A 17,934-nucleotide genomic window follows, 5' to 3' on the forward strand; every position below is an offset into this window, starting at 1 on the left:
GTAGAGATGGGCCTGAACTATGAAGTGTAGATCCACAGAAGGATTTCATGTGAGTGCAAGGTATAAAATTCTGGGCTTTTGGTTCTGTCTTACCTCTACTTAGGAAGTTGTTCTGAAACCTAAACAGTAATGGAGACCTCCCCCTAGTTGTAAGGAAAGGAAAGTCTCCCAAACCAGCTCGTTTCTGTAGCGTTGGCGCTGAGGAGAAAGACCAGGGGGGTTGTGGGTATGTGTGCAGAGGGGATGGGTTGGGCAAGATTTAGGGTTTGGCCAGTAGATTTGTTATCTCTGCAGATAAACTGAGAAAAGCACTGATATAGGGAAAGCTAGGGGCAACACACACTACAGCCCATATATTGTGTGTATCCCTCCTTGTGTTGCTATTGTATGTCCTGGATCCAGATCCCAACCCCTTAGAGGTTCCCTGCAAAATGTCTCTGGGAACTGGTCCTCCAAAACAGAGGTGAGCACTTTCCGTCTTCTTCCCTAAAAGGACAGAGCTGGCTGTGGCTTTCCAGAGAAGGGGCTTTGATGCTTTATTGATAGTGTACATGTACACTACATGTACGATGGCTGGATGTGATGATGGTGGGACAGGAAAGGATTTTAAAATAGCATCATGTGTGCACCATAGCCATGTGGCCTCGGGATTGAGTGATTTAGAGTCAATTGTTGACCGAATATGGTTACACTTACAAGAAATTCATGCACATGAGGAAATGAAAACAAAAGTTCAAGCATATGTACAGCAATGTCCATTTTTTTTGTGGACAAAATGCTAAATAGGGGTCTTGAAAAATTAGTATTTGAAATAATCAAAAGGCCAGTAAAATTCAGGATCATTAACTAATAAATACTAACCCACCTGGGTAGCACTTGATGTAATTGTGTCACTTTATGTTGTGTAACTATAAATATCTTCTTATAGCAACTCTAAAGCACTTTTTTTTTTGTTTACATGGGGCACAGACATACCATTTTTTCCTATCATACTTTCTCAGATGAGAAATGTGTGACTTAGAGGTGAATACTAACTGAACAGAAAACATCAGACAACTGAGACAGGCCACAAAATCTCCCTGTAGTAGTATGGATGGAAGAAGAAGAAGAAGAAGACACAAACTTTCAAATTAAAATCCTCAATCACAAATTATTAAAAATAACCCTAAGCCATCCATGTGGGACTCAGAGGTTGGTTTATCAAGCTGTTTTGGGTCAGACTTCTGCTAGAAAGTGGATCTACTTTAGAAACATAGAATGGTAACTATAGAAAAATTGCACCTTTTTACTTATCCATTTGGCCTGAGCATCATATCTGATTGCTTTATTGACAAAAATAAGATATTTCATTTTATTGGTAGTGCAGAGTCAACTGTAGAGAATAAAGTGGCTTTTAAGCTGGCTCATACTTAATCCATGGAATTGTTACATTAAGATGTAAACTGATTAAATTTATTGCAGACATCAGTGAAAGACAAAACACGTTGAATTGCACAATATCATCGTAACAAAATCACTTTAGCATAACTATCCTGTAAAATTTTATTATCAATTTTGCTCAATGCAGGATAACAGCTTCAATAACCCTTTTCATGAAAGTTTTTTAAACTCTAGTAGTGCGAGGTTTTCAATCATGTTTTGGGATCTAATCTACATGACTGCAGAAGATCAACGCCTCAGGATCCATCTTCCAGAGTTTGTTTTTGTGCATGTATGAAATTGAGCTCTCAGGGGTCACAGTTGATCCCTGTGCTCCTCACAAAATGTGAAGAGTAAAGAAGGTCAATGGGAGAAACTTCCCCGTTAAGACAGACAAGTTGATTTTTAGCTTCACAATTGGCGTAGCTAAAATCATGCATTTGCAGTCAACTTCTATGTCAAGTGTAGACGTAGCCTGGGTTGCCAGTCTTTAACTTAGAAGTAATAAAGCCCATTTGCTTTTGTATCAGACCTTTTGTTTGGTGGCTCTGAAGTATCTTAGCCCTCTTCAAGCCACCAAGTGGCTGCCAGTGTAGCATTTGTGCAAAGGAACTGTCTTGCTGGCTGGTTCAGACATTAGTTTACTAACAAACCTTACATGTTCCATGCTCTCTGCATCACCTAGGCTACGTCTACACGTGAAGCCTACATCAAAGTAGCCTATTTCGATGTGGCGACATCGAAATAGGCTATTTCGATGAATAACGTCTACGTGTCCTCCAGGGCTGGCAACATCGATGTTCAACATCGACGTTGCGCAGCACCACATCGAAATAGGCGCAGCGAGGGAACGTCTACACGCCACAGTAGCACACATCGAAATAAGGGTGCCAGGCACAGCTGCAGACAGGGTCACAGGGCAGACTCAACAGCCAGCCGCTCCCTTAAAGGGCCCCTCCCAGACACACTTGCACTAAACAGCACAAGATACACAGAGCCGACAACGAGTTGCAGACCCTGTGCATGCAGCATGAATCCCCCGCTGCAGCAGCAGCAGCAGCCAGAAGCCCTGGGCTAAGGGCTGCTGCACACGGTGACCATAGAGCCCCGCACGGGCTGGAGAGACAGCGTCTCTCAACCCCGCAGCTGATGGCTGCCATGGAGGACCCGGCAATTTCGACGTTGCGGGACGCGGATCGTCTACACTGTCCCTACTTCGACGTTGAACGTCGAAGTAGGGCGCTATTCCTATCTCCTCATGAGGTTAGCGACTTCGACATCTCGCCGCCTAACGTCGAAGTTGGTGCCGCTACTTCGAAGTAGCGTGCACGTGTAGACGCAGCTCTACAGCGCTTAACAATCTATTGTTCTGGGCCTGGATCCGCACTGAGTTTCCACTGGGAGGGATTTGAGATAGCCAGCATGCAATTTGAAACTTGCTAGAGTTAAAATAAATTATTTGCAGATTATCTTGTAAAATGACATGGAACCTGCTATCGCTGCATTTTTTCCTGGGCTTCATTAAACTGCTAAACAAAGCAGTGTTCAGCTGGGAGTTTAAAGTCCACTATTTTTAACAAAGTAGAGCTGCCAACCTTTTACTTCCCTGTACTGAAAGTTTGTGTCTGTGACATTTTGTCAATTGAAAAAGATATTACAGTAGCATTTGCTAGAAGCATTAAAATGCATCTATAGTTGGTTTTTTACTTCTTAGTATTCTGTATTGTTACTATTGTGTCTTTCTGCTTTATTCTAGTATTACGATTAGATAACAGAACCTTTAAAATTGCTTCCTTCTTACAAAGTGTCCCAAAATGCTTTCCAGAGTTGAACAATAGCCATACAAAGGCAAATAATTAACACTTGTGCGGGGGGGAATTAAGAGGTGCAAGCGCTAGGGAGAAAATATATTTTCAGATAAGTTACAGGCACACACAAGAAAAGATGGCAAGCAGATGAGGAAGAGAGATACAGGCAAGTAAAGAGAAGAAAAGGTTTTTCACCAACAGGGCTAGAAATGCGTAAAGGGACAGAAAAGAAGCTAGTGCTAGAGGAGTAGGAATGGATGGAGTTCGGCAGGTGGGTGGGAGCAAGCCCATGGAGAATTTTTAAAACAAGGAAGTCAGTTTGGAATTGGATCCTTTGTGGCTAAATGGAAAGCAAGGGGAGCTTAGTATTACAAACACCAAGGCGGTGGCTACACTAGTCTCTGCCTTTTGAAGGGAGATGCTAATGAGCCACTTTGGCAGATTCTAATGAGGCACTGCCACAAATATGCAGCACCTCATTAGCATAATGGCGACCATGCGCATTTCAAAAGTGCTGCTTTTGAAACGCATGCTGCTCTTATAGATGGGCCTTTCGAAAGGACCCCATGGACTTTGAAAGCCCCTTCTTCTCCAAACCAAATAGGAAGAAGAGGGTTTCAAAGTCCAGGGGATCCTTTTGAAAGGCCTCTGTCTACACAGGTGGTGTGCTTTTTGAAAGTAGCACTTTTGAAACACGTGTGGCTGCCATTATGCTAATGAGGTGCTGCATATTCATGGCAGCGCCTCATTAGCATCTGCCAAAGTGGCTCATTAGCATACCCCTTTCGAAAGGAGGGGGCTAGTGTAACCATGGTCCAAATGTTTGAAAGCTGTGACAAACCCATCACCCATTAACTTGCTTAAAATCATGAGATTTGAAAGACATCAACATTAGACTAATTTCATTTGCCTTCTAGTTTTTTGTCTTTAAGGTTTATGGTTTCTAAGATTTTCTCCACAAACAAGAAGACTGCACATTTTTTTAACACAGGCTGAGAATTTTGTATAATAACCCCACTCTAGAAGCCAGACCTTTAAGAAATAAAATCAAAGAACATCAAATTGGTGATAAAATGGTAAGAGCTGGCCACACTGGCTATTGGAGAAGGAGAGCAATGTGGTTGTATTTTTCTGAACAGGTGAGAAGGCTGGGGTGGCATACTGCATATCTCAAACTTTGGGGAGATGGGAGTTGGGTCCATAAAGACACTAATAGAATAATAGAACAATAGAGCTGGAAGAGACCTCAAAAAGCCATCGAGTCCAGCCCCCTGCTCTAAGCAGGATGAAACCCATCAGATCAGCCCTGCCAGGGCTTTGTCTAGCCGAGACTTAAACACCTCCAGGGATGGAGTCTCCACTACTTCCCTGGGTAGACCATTCCAATGCTTCACCACCCTCCTAGTGAAAAAGTTTTTCCTAATGTTCAACCTGGACCTTTTCAAGCGCAACTTGAGGCCATTGTTCCGTGTTCTGCCATCCGTGACCACTGTGAACAGCCTCTCTCCAGCCTCTTTGCAGCCTCCCTTCAGTAAGTTGAAGGCTGTTATCAAGTCCCCCCCAGTCATCTCTTCTGCAGACTAAACAGTCCCAGTTCCCTCAACCTTTCTTCATAAGTCATATGCTCCAGCCCCCTAATTATTTTGGTTGCCCTCTGCTGGACCCTCTCCAGTCTATCCACATCCTTCCTATAATTGGGGACCCAGAACTGGACACAGTACTCCAGATGCTGCTTCACCAAAGCTGAATAAAGAGGAATAATCACTTCTCTGGATCTACTGGCAATGCTCCTCTTGATGCAACCTCATATGCCATTAGTTTTCTTTGCTACAATGGCACACTGTTGACTCATGTCCATCTTCTCGTCCACTACAATTCCCAGGTCCTTTTCTGCAAAACTACTACCGAGCCAGTTGGACCCCAGCCTGTAACAATGCTTGGGATTCTTCCGGCCCAAGTGCAGGACTCTGCACTTGTCCTTATTGAACTTCATCAGATTTCTTGTAGCCCAGTCTTCCAATTTGTCTAAGTCAGTCTGGACCCTGTCCTTACCCTCCAGTGTATCTACCTCTCCCCCTAGCTTAGTGTCATCCACAAACTTGCTGAGGGTGCAATCCAACCCCTCAGCCAGGTCATTGATAAATATGTTGAAGAGAACAGGACCCAGAACTGAACCTTGGGGCACTCCACTAGAAACCGACCGCCATCCCAACATCAAGCCGTTGATCACTACCCTCTGGGCCCGACCTTCTAGCCAGCTTTCTATCCATCTTACCATCCATTTATCCAATCCACATTCCTTTAACGTGCCAACAAGAATTTTGTGGGAGACCGTATCAAAAGCTTTGCTAAAGTCAAGATAAATCACACCCATTGATTTTTCCCCTATCCACAGAGCCAGTTATCTCATTGTAGAAACTAATCAGATTGGTCAGACATGACTTGCCTTTCATGAATCCATGCTGACTATTCCTGATCACTCTCCCCTCCTCCAAGTGCCTCAAAATGACTTCCTTGAGGAGCCCCTCCATGATTTTTCCAGGGACTGATGTAAGACTGACCAGCCTATAGTTCTCTGGATCATCCTTCTTCCCTTTTTTAAAGGTGGGCACTACATTTGCCTTTTTCCAGTCATCCAGGATCTCTCCTGATCTCCACGACTTTTCAAAGATAATGGCCAGGGCTCGTCAACATACGCCAACTCCCTCAGAACCCTCGGATGAATTAGGTCTGGGCCCATCGATTTATGTACATTTAGCTTTTTTAGATAGCTCCTAACCTGTTCTTTCCCCACCAAAGGCTGTCCACCTTCATTCCACAGTGCATCACTTATCGCATTAGTCCAGGAGCTGTCTTTGTCCGTGAAGACAGAGGGAAAGAAAGCATTAAGCATTTCAGCTTTCCCTACATCATCTGTCACTGGGTTACCTCCCTCATCCAGTAGGGGCCCCACACCCTCTCTGATCACCTTCTTCTTGCTCACATGCCTGTAGAAACTTTTCTTGTTATCCTTCGCATTCCTCGCCAGTTGCAATTCCAGTTGCGCTTTTGCCTTCCTGATAACTGCCCTACATTCTAGAGCTATACATTTATACCCCTATAAACTTACTTCAATAACAGAAGTAGGGAAGTTTTGAAGACCTCTAAGAAAGCAACAAACATGTAAGGGGGCCATCTCCTGGAAAAAATTGACATTTTTAAAAAGGTTTGATTTATTGTTTATGTATCAACTTTATTAATAGGCTTGTTTCATGTTCACATCAGGGCCGTGTCTGGACACCTCAAAACATAAATGAATTTATCATCACAATTCCCTTCTAAGAGGAACCACAATCCCTATTTTGGAGGTTAGGAAACTGAGCCCCCACGCTGCACTAGAAGTCTATGGCGGGGTAAAAACTGACACTACATCTACTAATTCCCAGTCTGGTGCTTTAACCAGAGGACCAAACTGCCTCTCTCTTTGGCATTATAAAATGTTATATATAAAAATATAAGCTCACCATCACAATTACAGGGCTAACTACAACTCTGTCCCCTTCTGTCTTAGTTACTGCCTTGTGTGTCAAGCCTTTTGTTTTCACCTTGCCTGTGATAGAATTCTGACATTCTCCTAGATTTACACTGTGCCCTGAGCTGGGTTTCCCTCTGTGTCAACATACCTAGCAGGTTCAACTGGATTTGGCACTTTTTTCTTCCCTTTGGTTGTATCTACACTAGCCCCAAACTTCGAAATGGCCACGCAAAGGGCCATTTCAAAGTTTACTAATGAAGCGCTGAAATGCATATTCGGCGCTTCATTAGCATGCGGGTGGCCACAGCACTTCAAAATTGACGTGGCTCGTTCAGACGGGGCTCCTTTTCGAAAGGACCCCGCTTACTTCGAAGTCCCCTTATTCCCATCTGCTCATGGGAATAAAGGGACTTCGAAGTAGGTGGGGTCCTTTCGAAAAGGAGCCCCATCTGAATGAGCCACGCGGTAGTGAACCGCGTCAATTTCGAAGTGCTGCAGCCGCCCGCATGCTAATGAGGCGCTGAATATGTATTTCAGCGCTTCATTAGTAAACTTCGAAATGGCCATTTGCGTGGCCATTTCAAAGTTTTGGGCTAGTGTAGACACGGCCTTTAGGAATCTGACCAGCAATGGACAGAGAGCTTTCGTCAAACCAAAATGCTTATTGTAATAGTAGAAACAACACATATGATAAAATATTATTTTAAAACAATCTTCACATGTCCAGCAGGCCTAGCTTCCTCTGCCATGCCAGTGGATACTTATCTCAGTCTTTTTTCCTTGAACAACCTTCTGAACAACTTTCTGTTTTAGGGAGTCCTAGTTCAGAAAGATTTTTTTTTTTTTAAATTCCCAGGTTTTTGCCCTTCTTTACTTATAACACTGCTGTTGGGTCTGAATGATGAAATCATTGTTGGACTTTCTATTTTCATTTGATTATTTACAAATATCATTTTAGTTCTTCTTGACTCTTTCTCCATGTATAATGTATATTGTTTCTCCTACTTCTTTGTTTTTACAAATTTTGTCCTGTTCCAATTTTCTGAGATCTTATCAAGAGCCTGGACCAGCAGAAATGCACATGCATACTTAAACAATGGTGTCTTATCTGCAGTTTTGCAAACTCAGCTCGGATATCAGTAATTTTTTAACTTTGCCATGTCAAGAATTATTTGTCCAAAATATCGCTTTCATTCCATTCTTCAGTTTACACCTAAACATTCCCCAAAATGTTTGGATTTCGTTTCTATTATTTTATTAAAGGTGAAAAGAACCTTATGTCATTGATTTAAAAACAGACCAATTCTGCTGTTCAAAACAAGCCCAGTGATATGTGGGGAGACCTAACAGTTCCTGAGCTATCATCAGTTGTCTTGATCTGTGGTTCAGCTATTTCTTTATTATGTTGGTATAGGCAGCATGCTGTTGGGAGTTAGACTCTTTCTCAAGATGTCTAGAGTTCAAATGTTCTTTTTATATATGAGACTTGTTTGTAGTTAGGGAGAGTTGGTGGTGACACTGCAAAACAATCCTGTCTCCTTTATAAAAGGTGCTTTCTGAAGAGAGAGGATAATGTTTGCAGGGGATGTTGCTATGCAGACAACCAAGCCGAGTCTCAGCCGCAACCTTTAAACTAACATCAAAGTGGACATGCTGCTTTTAACAGTCTCTGATGACAAACCTGCAAAAAGATAAACATTTTCTATACGGGTTATCTTTCAACACTTCTGCTGTGCAAAGCTTTGCATTTTGAGCCAAATTTTGAAACAAGGTGGTCCAAAACCTGTGCACACAAATGTTAGTGCAATTGTGTGTCTGTTACAGGTTGTGCATTTTATTGATTTGAATGCATAGTTCTTGCATCTGCATATTGTAAATTGTAAGTCCTATTTCAGGAACTGAGCATTAATTTACGAGCACAGTTGTGTGTATGTATTTTATCATGAGTGTACCCCACCCACAGGAAACTTTGCCCTTTAGATCTGTGTGGAGATAACTATAGTGACACTATATCAGTGGTGGGTGACCCGAAGCCCATCCTTATAATCTGATTGCAGGCCGTGAGGCATTTTGCTGATGTTGACTGTCTGCAGACACTGCCACCTGCAGCTCCCACTAGCCACAGTTCACCACTTCTGGCCAATGGGAGCTGTGGGGTCAGCACCTGCAAGTGAAGGAGCGGCAGGGATGTGCTGGCCGCCATTTCCCACGGCTCCCATTGGTCAGGTATTGTGACCTGCAGGCACTGGGAGGTGTGGTGGGTGGTGCCTGCAGATGATATACATCAGCAAAACGTCTTGTGGCTTGCAGTCAGACTGCCCTGATGCACTGTGGGTTGCCTATCACCACGAGTATTTCCCATCCACATGCGGGATACATTTTTATGTGCACTGGGGCATGTGTGAATGTGCCCCACCAGTAGAACCAAAGAACATGGGGGCACTCTGCTAATCAGCATTTGAATCTCTCCCATGTAGCTGCATGAGCGCACGACTTCCAGGGAACGCTGGTCACCACTCTTCTTTTGACTTGTTAATACAGTCTTCAAACTTCTCTCTCTCTCGGGTTGAAATTTTATATATTTAATCTACAGGCTTGTCTCTCCTCAGAGCCCCACAGAGACATCATTGCCTTGGTGCAGCTGCTCTGCTGTAGCGCTTAGTCAAGATGCTGCCTATGCTACCGGAGAGCTGCTGCCGTTGGCATAGGTATTCCACCTCCCTGAGAGGCTGTAGCTATGTTGATAGAAGCTGCTCTGCTGACATAGCACTGTCTTTACATTTGGAGCTAGGTTTGGATAATTGCATCACTTGGAGGTGTAGATTTTGCACACCCCTGAGCAATGTAGCTGTACTGACATGTTTGTAGACCAGGACTCACTTTCAACTAATGGTGGGCACATTTAGCCTGTTATTTGGACTGACACACCTCATATGGTGGGGAGCATGTCCCTTGGGTAACATTCACGTCTCCAGATCTGAGCATGTTGATTCTAAAAACTGCAAGAAGAGAATTTCCTTAGGCCTAGTGAAGTACGCTCTTGAGCATCTCTTAGCGCAGGGTTATTGAAAGGACGGAAGCGGCAGGAAGGTCGGTCTCCTGTCTTCAGGCCTGTCAATGATGGGGCTGGGGGAGAAGGGATGGTGGCAAAGGAGTCAGTTGCCCTCAGGCCCAGCTTTTCAAAGGGGCCTGGCACTCCAGGCATCACTGGTGCCAAAGTAGCAGTGGCAGCAGCCGGAGTTCTGGGCCCCTTTAAAACGCTGGTAGTGCTGTGTCACTGTTCTTCATGTGGTGACGAGGGAACATGGGAAGGGGCCGACGGAGGAGACTGCCCTAAGTCCTCTCACTTCCACTCTTGGCTCTGCCCTTTCTGGAGTGGGGAACCCTGCCCCTGGGCCTGTGGTGGCTGTCGGCCCCAATGCCTGTATTCAGTTGTCCCAAATCCTCTTGCTTTACCCCAAAGACTACTGTGCCCCTCCATTGTCAGGCTTCAGAAATTCTCCCAGAGGCCTTCAGCCCACATCCTGAGGAAGCAACTCTGCACCAAGAGCTTGCTCAAGAAGAGTAAACCTGTCTTCTTGCAACAGCTTCCTTTGTAGTAAACCTGCAACCAACCAAACAATACAATGGAAGTATTTCCCCAAAGACTAAAGAACTTGCTTGCATACTAACAAGTTTGTAAGATTGGACACCTGTGTATAACCGTGTCACTTAATAACACATACCACGCCAATATATCATTAAAGCTTTACATACCATATAGATACACAGCATTCATTTCTGACAGGAAGGAATTTATATTATAGGAAATATTTAACCCATTTACGCTTCCTTACCCTCTCTGTCTGCCATATTATATTTCTTCTGAGCTGAGTAACAGAGCTAGAGAAACTTGTAATTTGACTGAGAAACTCCATTATTACATGATGCTGTTGAGACCAAAGATTTTTCAGGATTATAAACGGGACAGATCATTTATCTGGATTGTAAGAATATTCAGTGCTACAGTAGTGAATGTTAGCACATTTGAGAAGGGTTAAACAAGTTTTGGAATTTAGGAATCAGGCCAAGACTATCTCACGGTGCAGAAGGTCCCAAATCTTTCCACTGATGGGGCAGATTCTTGAACTTTGGTTTCGGAAGCACCTGCTTGCTGCTGCCAGAGACAGGGGACTGGAGTGGATCTGATGCACCATGAATGGTCTAAAAAGTGCAAAAATAGAATTTCCTTAGGCTTAGTGTGCCCTTGTGTATCTCTTAGCCCAGAGTGGTTAAAGGGATAGCAGCAGCAGGAAGAGGATGAAAGCCCTTCTTACGACATTTTTTTATGCTTTTGTTCTGGAGGGACCATGATGTGATTCTGACATATTCTGTTGATTTTGAAAAGAATTAGCTATCATTACTAAAGAGACATATTGCAGCCAGGTAGGTGCAGATAGCACTACCTGAATTTGGGTTTGTAAGTTTGTTTCTGTAGCATTAGATCCAGGGACTGCGGGGGGTCCCCATTAGAAGACCAGGTTATGTTCCTAAATAATGCAACTTATAGTGAAACGACTTATAAAGGGAAATTAATATTCACAAGGAATAATGTAACTAGCTAGGGATATATTCACATGACAGACAGTTCACTCATGTGGTACATATAATGTACCCGTAACCCACAAAAACCAATACATAGAAATAGAATAGAAATACATAAATAGAAAAAATAATAAATAAATAATAATAAGATAAATAAATTGAAAGATAAGCCAGTCCTCGCTGGGTCCCCATAGCTGGCCAGCTCCCTGCTGCTCCCTGCAGTTCCCTGCTGATCCCCCACCGGCTCCCCACAGTTCCTGGTGGCTCTCTGCAGTGCCCCCGGGCTACCTGCCAGCTCTCCCCTGACTGCTTCCAGCTCTCTGCAGCTCCCCGCCGCCCTCCCATGACTTCAGAGGTCACTTCTAGGGTCCCTGCACTCTGGTGCCTGCTGCCCGGCCTCCACAAACCTCTGCTCTGTTCCTGGCCTTTGGTCGCTCAGCCCCTAAATGATGTAAGTGCGGATCAGTGCGACTTACAATGAATCTGCTTTCATGAATCACTTAACGATGTATATGTGAAACAACTTATAGCAAAGTGATGTATAGTGAGGACCCCCTCTACAGTCCCCAGGATGTGCAGAGGGCAGAGGGAGGTGAGAGAGGAGGAAGAGGAGGAGGAAAGGAAGAAGGTGAGCTTTGTGAGAGAGTGAGGAGGAATAAATAAATTTTGCCTCTGCTGTTATCAAGGTATTGAAGTCTTCCCCGAAGGAGTTCAGTTACAAAGCAAATGGTTGATAAGCATAAAAGTACTGCAGAGAGACAGAAACCTAACTAACCCAAGTGCTTTATGATCTCGGCTGCTCTGACCTGCTGTTGATGCCCCCAGGGAGACTTCACAGGCTGAAAGTCTGCTGCTTTCTGCAACTGCAACTTACTGAGAAGACAAATTTAAAGGAGCAATGTCTGTCTTGTCATAGTGCTCCTTTATGTCAACTGGCACATTCCTCTGCTGTTCTGAGTATCCCAGCTGCACCACAAACATAGTTGTACCAGGGACAAGTGGCCATTTCAGTAAGCAGCCTTTCTTACCAGCTGATTCTTCTTGCTCAGCTCATCAGATGTCTACAGTTGGCTTCCACTTTTCTTACCATGATGCAAGTTCTGTCTCCACCATGGTTCCTGCCTATCCCAGGAGATCATGTGCTCCCTTAGAAATAATGAAAGTCTTACTTCAATAACTAGAGGAATGTCTCCTTACACCCAGCGAACCAGAAAGCCTTAGGTCTTTGTTGCTTTCACCCTGACAGGCAACGAATCTTCAAGCATCTTCCTCCTATCACTGATTTACCACAAGAGACAACTCCATATGATTCTGCTCTCTGTATCCTAGGTTATAATTTTAGCTCTCTACTAAATGTCATTGCCTCACATGGCAAGTCCTATTCCTGTGTACACATGCCTTACTTGCCCATTCACCGTGATGTGAGTCAAGTATTACCTGTGAACAGATTGTCATGAAGCCCAATGGTTCCCAGAGTCACGAACAGCTCCGCCTGACAAAAGGACTTGCCTTGGAGAAAAATCAGAGAAACTGCCCCACAAGTGAAAGGCGCCTCCCTCTGTGTGAAGCTGCTTTCCGTGACATCACATGGCTTCCAGCATTCAGAGATTAATGGAACCAGAGACAAGAATGAAATCCACAGAGGTTCTAAATCTACCTCCATGACACCTTCACCCTCCCACCAGGCTTCCCACTAGTTTTTCGATGTGTATGCAGAATAAATTTTGTTATGTGCACTGAGGCACGTGCAAATGTGCACCACTGCTAAAACACATATTGTTGGCTGCTAATCAAGTGCACAGCACCTGAATCTCTCCTGGGTGGCTGCCCAAGCACTTGGCTTACAGGGAACACTGCCTCCTGCACACCACGGTCTGCTGTCTGTCTGAGGGATCAGGCTTCAGGGGCTACCTCTTCCTTCAGCTGCCTCAGCTGGCTATCTGGGGGAGCAGGCTTCAGTGGGCTGCCCTCCACCCCAGCACCCTCCTTGCAGGCTGTCTGGATGGGGCAGGGGGCTGACCCCCGTGCTCAGGCATCCCCTCTCATGGCTTGCAGGCTGTCTGGGCTGCCCCCATAGCAGTACCCTCTGCAGCCTGTTGGGGAGGGGCAGACTCTGGGTTTGGGGCTGGAGAGCTACTTACCTGGTCTTTGTGCCAGGCAAGATGGTGGAGCCCCAGCCCTGCTGGCATTTCTCGTGGTGCTGCAGCTGCCCTCAGTGGCCAGTCTCAGTAACACGTACCTCCTTCCCGTGCTTCTCCCCTTTCCCTCCCTCCTTCTGCTCCTCTCCCCTTCCATGTTCTGGGAATCCTGGGATTTCAGGCATTTCCCATGTTTCAGGCTCAACCAAACCCTGACCTTGGTTTAAGTTTGGGTAAGAGGTTGTTGTTGTAGGTCTTATGGTTTAAGAGGAGTTCTTGAACAAACATAGCACTGACAGACAGATATGCTCTAATATGGATAGATCGCGCGCTAGTAATCTGTCTGTCTATTTGTGGCAGTTCTACTGACTGTGTGGTTATAGAATCAAAGCTTAAATAATAAACCACTATTTGCCATATTACTCCTCTACGGGAAGTTAGTTTCTTCTTCTCAGATCTTTTGCTGCTTGAATTTCACTCATAGAGAATATGCCAAGAAGGACTCTGTCTGCCACACTTTTCTCGTGAGACTGGGCAAGGTAAGTACTAACTTTTGTTGGTGAGAGAAACAAGTTTTTAAACTACACAGAACTATTTTCTACACTGGGCAAGGTACTCAGAATGTTACAGATAAAGACAAGATCAAACTGATAGCGTAAGTAGTTAGTTAATATTCTAAGGAACAGGAAAGGGAAGGTGGTCTGTTAACACACCTGTAATGAGAAGACAAAAGGAAGGGTTGAGTGGGTAACAAATTGTTGTAATAAGGCAAACATCCAGTTTTTTTTAAAATTAAGGCTAGGATTTTTAGTGTCTACCAGTTCATGGATTTAACCTCCCAGAAATGTCCTTTATTATGTTTCTATTTTCCAAACATGCCTATTTGTTATGATTCTGTCAGCAAAAATTCTCAAAGAGATCTTACATATTGCTGTCATTCTCTTTTTCTTCCATTTTCAAATGTTCTATGTTGCAGGGTCTGAGACGTAGGTACATTTGTCTCCTATTCTCTTTCAAGTACAGCGTAACAACCATCTCCTTAATATAACAAAAGGTGTGGCACAGGAGGGCTGGTAACAGACTGAATTTGATTTGTTGGTCTTAATCATTTGATATGGAATAGGGTTATATCAGGCTTGCAAAAGGTTATTAACTCTGTCACATAATTCAGACTCCAGTTTTCATTATTACATTTTACAATCATTTTTATTATTTATGTAATAAGTAATAAACACTTCTGCTTGATCGCATCCTTAAACAGTTACATGCTCTGATAGCTTAGTATGCTAGCAGAACCAACCTGCTGTCCAGTAAAAAGTTCAAAGAATAATATGTCATGCTACTCATACAGAATGGTGTAAGACTGTGGCTGTGTCTACACTAGCTCCCAACTTCAAAGGAAGCATGGTAGGTAGGGTGTCGGGAGATTACTAATGAAGTGCTGCGGTGCATATGCAGCACTTCATTAAGCTAATTCTCCCCCCGCAGCAACTTCAAAGCAGCAAACTTCGAAGTGCCGGCTTGTGTGTAGCCACGGCTCACCCGCCGGTACTTCCAAGTGCCCAGGCTACTTCAAGTCACTTTACTGTTCAAAATTAGTGATCTCCTGACACCCTACTTGCCATGCTGCCTTCGAAGTTGTAGCCTGTGTGTAGTATTTCAAGGAGAATGAACCAACATCAAGCTGAATATTTTTCTGATACATTTTTATGAACTTTTGAAAATACACATAATTGTAACTAGTACCTTTTTCTTTTTTAAAACAAAAATGAAGAGGTGCTGGTACTCAAACAGCTCCTTGCCCTCTCCACCTAGCCTGTCCTATGGCTGGGACTGTTGGGGTGCTGGTACTCAGTACCAGCAAGTACCAGCGCAAAAAAACACTGACTGTAGCACTGCTGACCACAGCTTAGAAGCTAAGCAGAGTCAGGCCTTGCCAATACGTGGATGGAGGAGCGTCAAAGAAAAGACTTGGGAGTTGAAAGTAGGAGGGTTATGAGGCAATTTGAAGCAGGATAATGAGGCACAAACATTCATATGCTGCACCTCATTAGCATAATGGCAGCTGTGCAAATTGCAGATTGACAGTGAAGACGGGGGCAGCTTTGAAATAAGTGCCCAATTTCAACATTCCCTTACTCTGATCTATTTCTGTGGGAGTAAGGGAATGTCAAAGGGGGGCACTTATTTTGAAGTTGCCCCCATCTTCACTGTCAATCTGCAATTCAAAGTGTGCACTCCGAAAATTACACAGTGCCTGATTAGCCTGCTTCGAATTGCCTCATTACCATGCCATCTCCGACGGGAGAGGGGCGAGCGTAGAAGCAGCCTAAGAACCAAATTCTGATCTCAGTTCCTTTGCTGGAAATCCAAACTATCTTCATTAACCTTATAAATCCACAGTAACTCCACTCTTTAGGTAACTGAGAATAGAATCAAACTGGAAGAGAGGGGTTGTAGCCAGACAAACATCTAACAGGTACAGCTTAAAATAGCCCCCACACCTCTCTAACTTATGCTTTCTTAAATCATCTTCCATCCAGTGTATCTTAGTATCTTACTTCTGCAGATTTTTATGTTTACTAAGGTGTAAGTTACACCTCTGTACACCTCACTTCTGAGTCATCGTTGTCTTTACTTAGGTGATTCAACCATTTAGCAGCTTCATGGAAGGAAGCGAAGTGTTGAGCACACCCTGCAATCTTCTAATTATGCCATTCTCTGCTGTCTCACAGCCACACTGTGAACACTGGCTTCAGAATAGCTAAGACTTTTGTACAGAGTTTTCAGGACACAGTTGTCCTGGAAACTTTGCTTGAGGAACTCAGGCACTAAACCTTTGACTGACCCTTTGAGTCTGAAGGCCAAGCAAAATTGTAGCTCTGTACCATCAAGCAAGTGGGAGTTTTGGGAATAAGGAAGTTTTGAAAGGGCCCCCCAGCTACATGGGCGGCGTGTGTTTCAAAACTGGCAGTTTCAAAGCCCACGTGGCTGCTATTATGCTAATGAATCCTGCATATTCATGGCAGCACCTGATTAGCATATTCAGAAGTGCCACATTACCATAGCCCTTCCAAAAGGATGGGCTAGTGTGGCCAGGGCCCTGATGTATTAGGCTCACAAGCTACATTTAGGCTGCATCATTGTTTTGAAATAATTTATGTAATTTTTGCAACTGTGTCCAAACTGCACCAAAGATCAGAATAAGGGGCTATTTCAAAAGCTCCATGAACCCTCTCATGATGAGGCATAGTGGAACTGATATTGCACACCCAAAATAGCAGCGCTATATCAGGCTCCATGACAAGCCGTGGCGTTGCTATTTCGGGATACATTTGTATCCCGAAATAGCACCCACAGTCTAAACATAGCCACAGGGAGATCTAATTAAGTATTACTGCCCTGTTTGAAAAGTTTATGACAAGAGGTGGGCTATTTGCACAAAAGGCTGATAAAATTAAAAAAAACAAAACAAAACAAAAATACTTTGTTTGCCAATAAAGACCTTGACTGAAGCATAAGCATTAGAATTTCCATCTTTTAACAATGTTTATAAATCAGTATTATGACCTGTGTTTGTGGAAACTTCTACCAGGAGACAGTCTCTGGAAAGTTTTGTGAATATTGGTTTGTAGGTTTGGGCAATGTGCATGTTCTGGTGAATATGCTCCTCTGTCAGTTAACTGTGGTATTAGATTTTCGTTGGGTTCATGGTGGAAAACCCAAATTCGCCTCTTCTGACATCAGAATAGCCAGAACCTAGCCATCTATCATGTAATGAAGTCCTTAAATCACAAAGTCTCACTTCTCTGAACTTTACATTTGAGATATCTGAGCTCTGGAGCCTTAAAATTTGCAATTGGAAGGTCCTTTTGTCAGTTGAATCGAGATCATTCCTTGCTTCAGCAGGGCAAGGTTCATTGGCAGAGGCAACAAACGCAACACAAATGAAAAAGAATCCTTTGAAATTTTAAAATTCTCAGATAGCACTTTGAAATGTTTGGTCAGATTGCTTAGGAATTCTTACATCGTTTTCCTCAAAGCTTCATGGGTAGCAACTTCATGCAAAGTGGGAAAATGCAACATCTTTCTTGTGCTGTTTGTCAGGATTCCTCTGGCAAGCGCACATATTTTCAAACCTTGATTCTCCTCGCGTGGCCTTGGAGCTGCAAGTTGAGGGAATTCAAGTGACCAGGAATATCACACCGCAAAGCTAATTCTGACATAGAGGGGACATCATTCACCAATTCCCGTTGTGTTGGTCTGGGTGCGGAAAGAACGTCTATTTCTTTTTGAAGCACACAAAACCTCTCTAACACTCGCCTCCTGCTTAGCAAGCAAACATTGTAGTGCCGCAACAGGTCACTGCAGTTGGCCGAAATAACATGTAAAAGAGACTTTGAAAGATAACGTTGCAAACTGGAAGTTGAGCGTATGTAGTTCTCTAATTTCATCAGAATGCCCATTGTTC

The sequence above is a fragment of the Carettochelys insculpta genome, chromosome 2 (genome assembly GCF_033958435.1).
Source record: "Carettochelys insculpta isolate YL-2023 chromosome 2, ASM3395843v1, whole genome shotgun sequence".
Classification (NCBI taxonomy): domain Eukaryota; kingdom Metazoa; phylum Chordata; order Testudines; family Carettochelyidae; genus Carettochelys; species Carettochelys insculpta.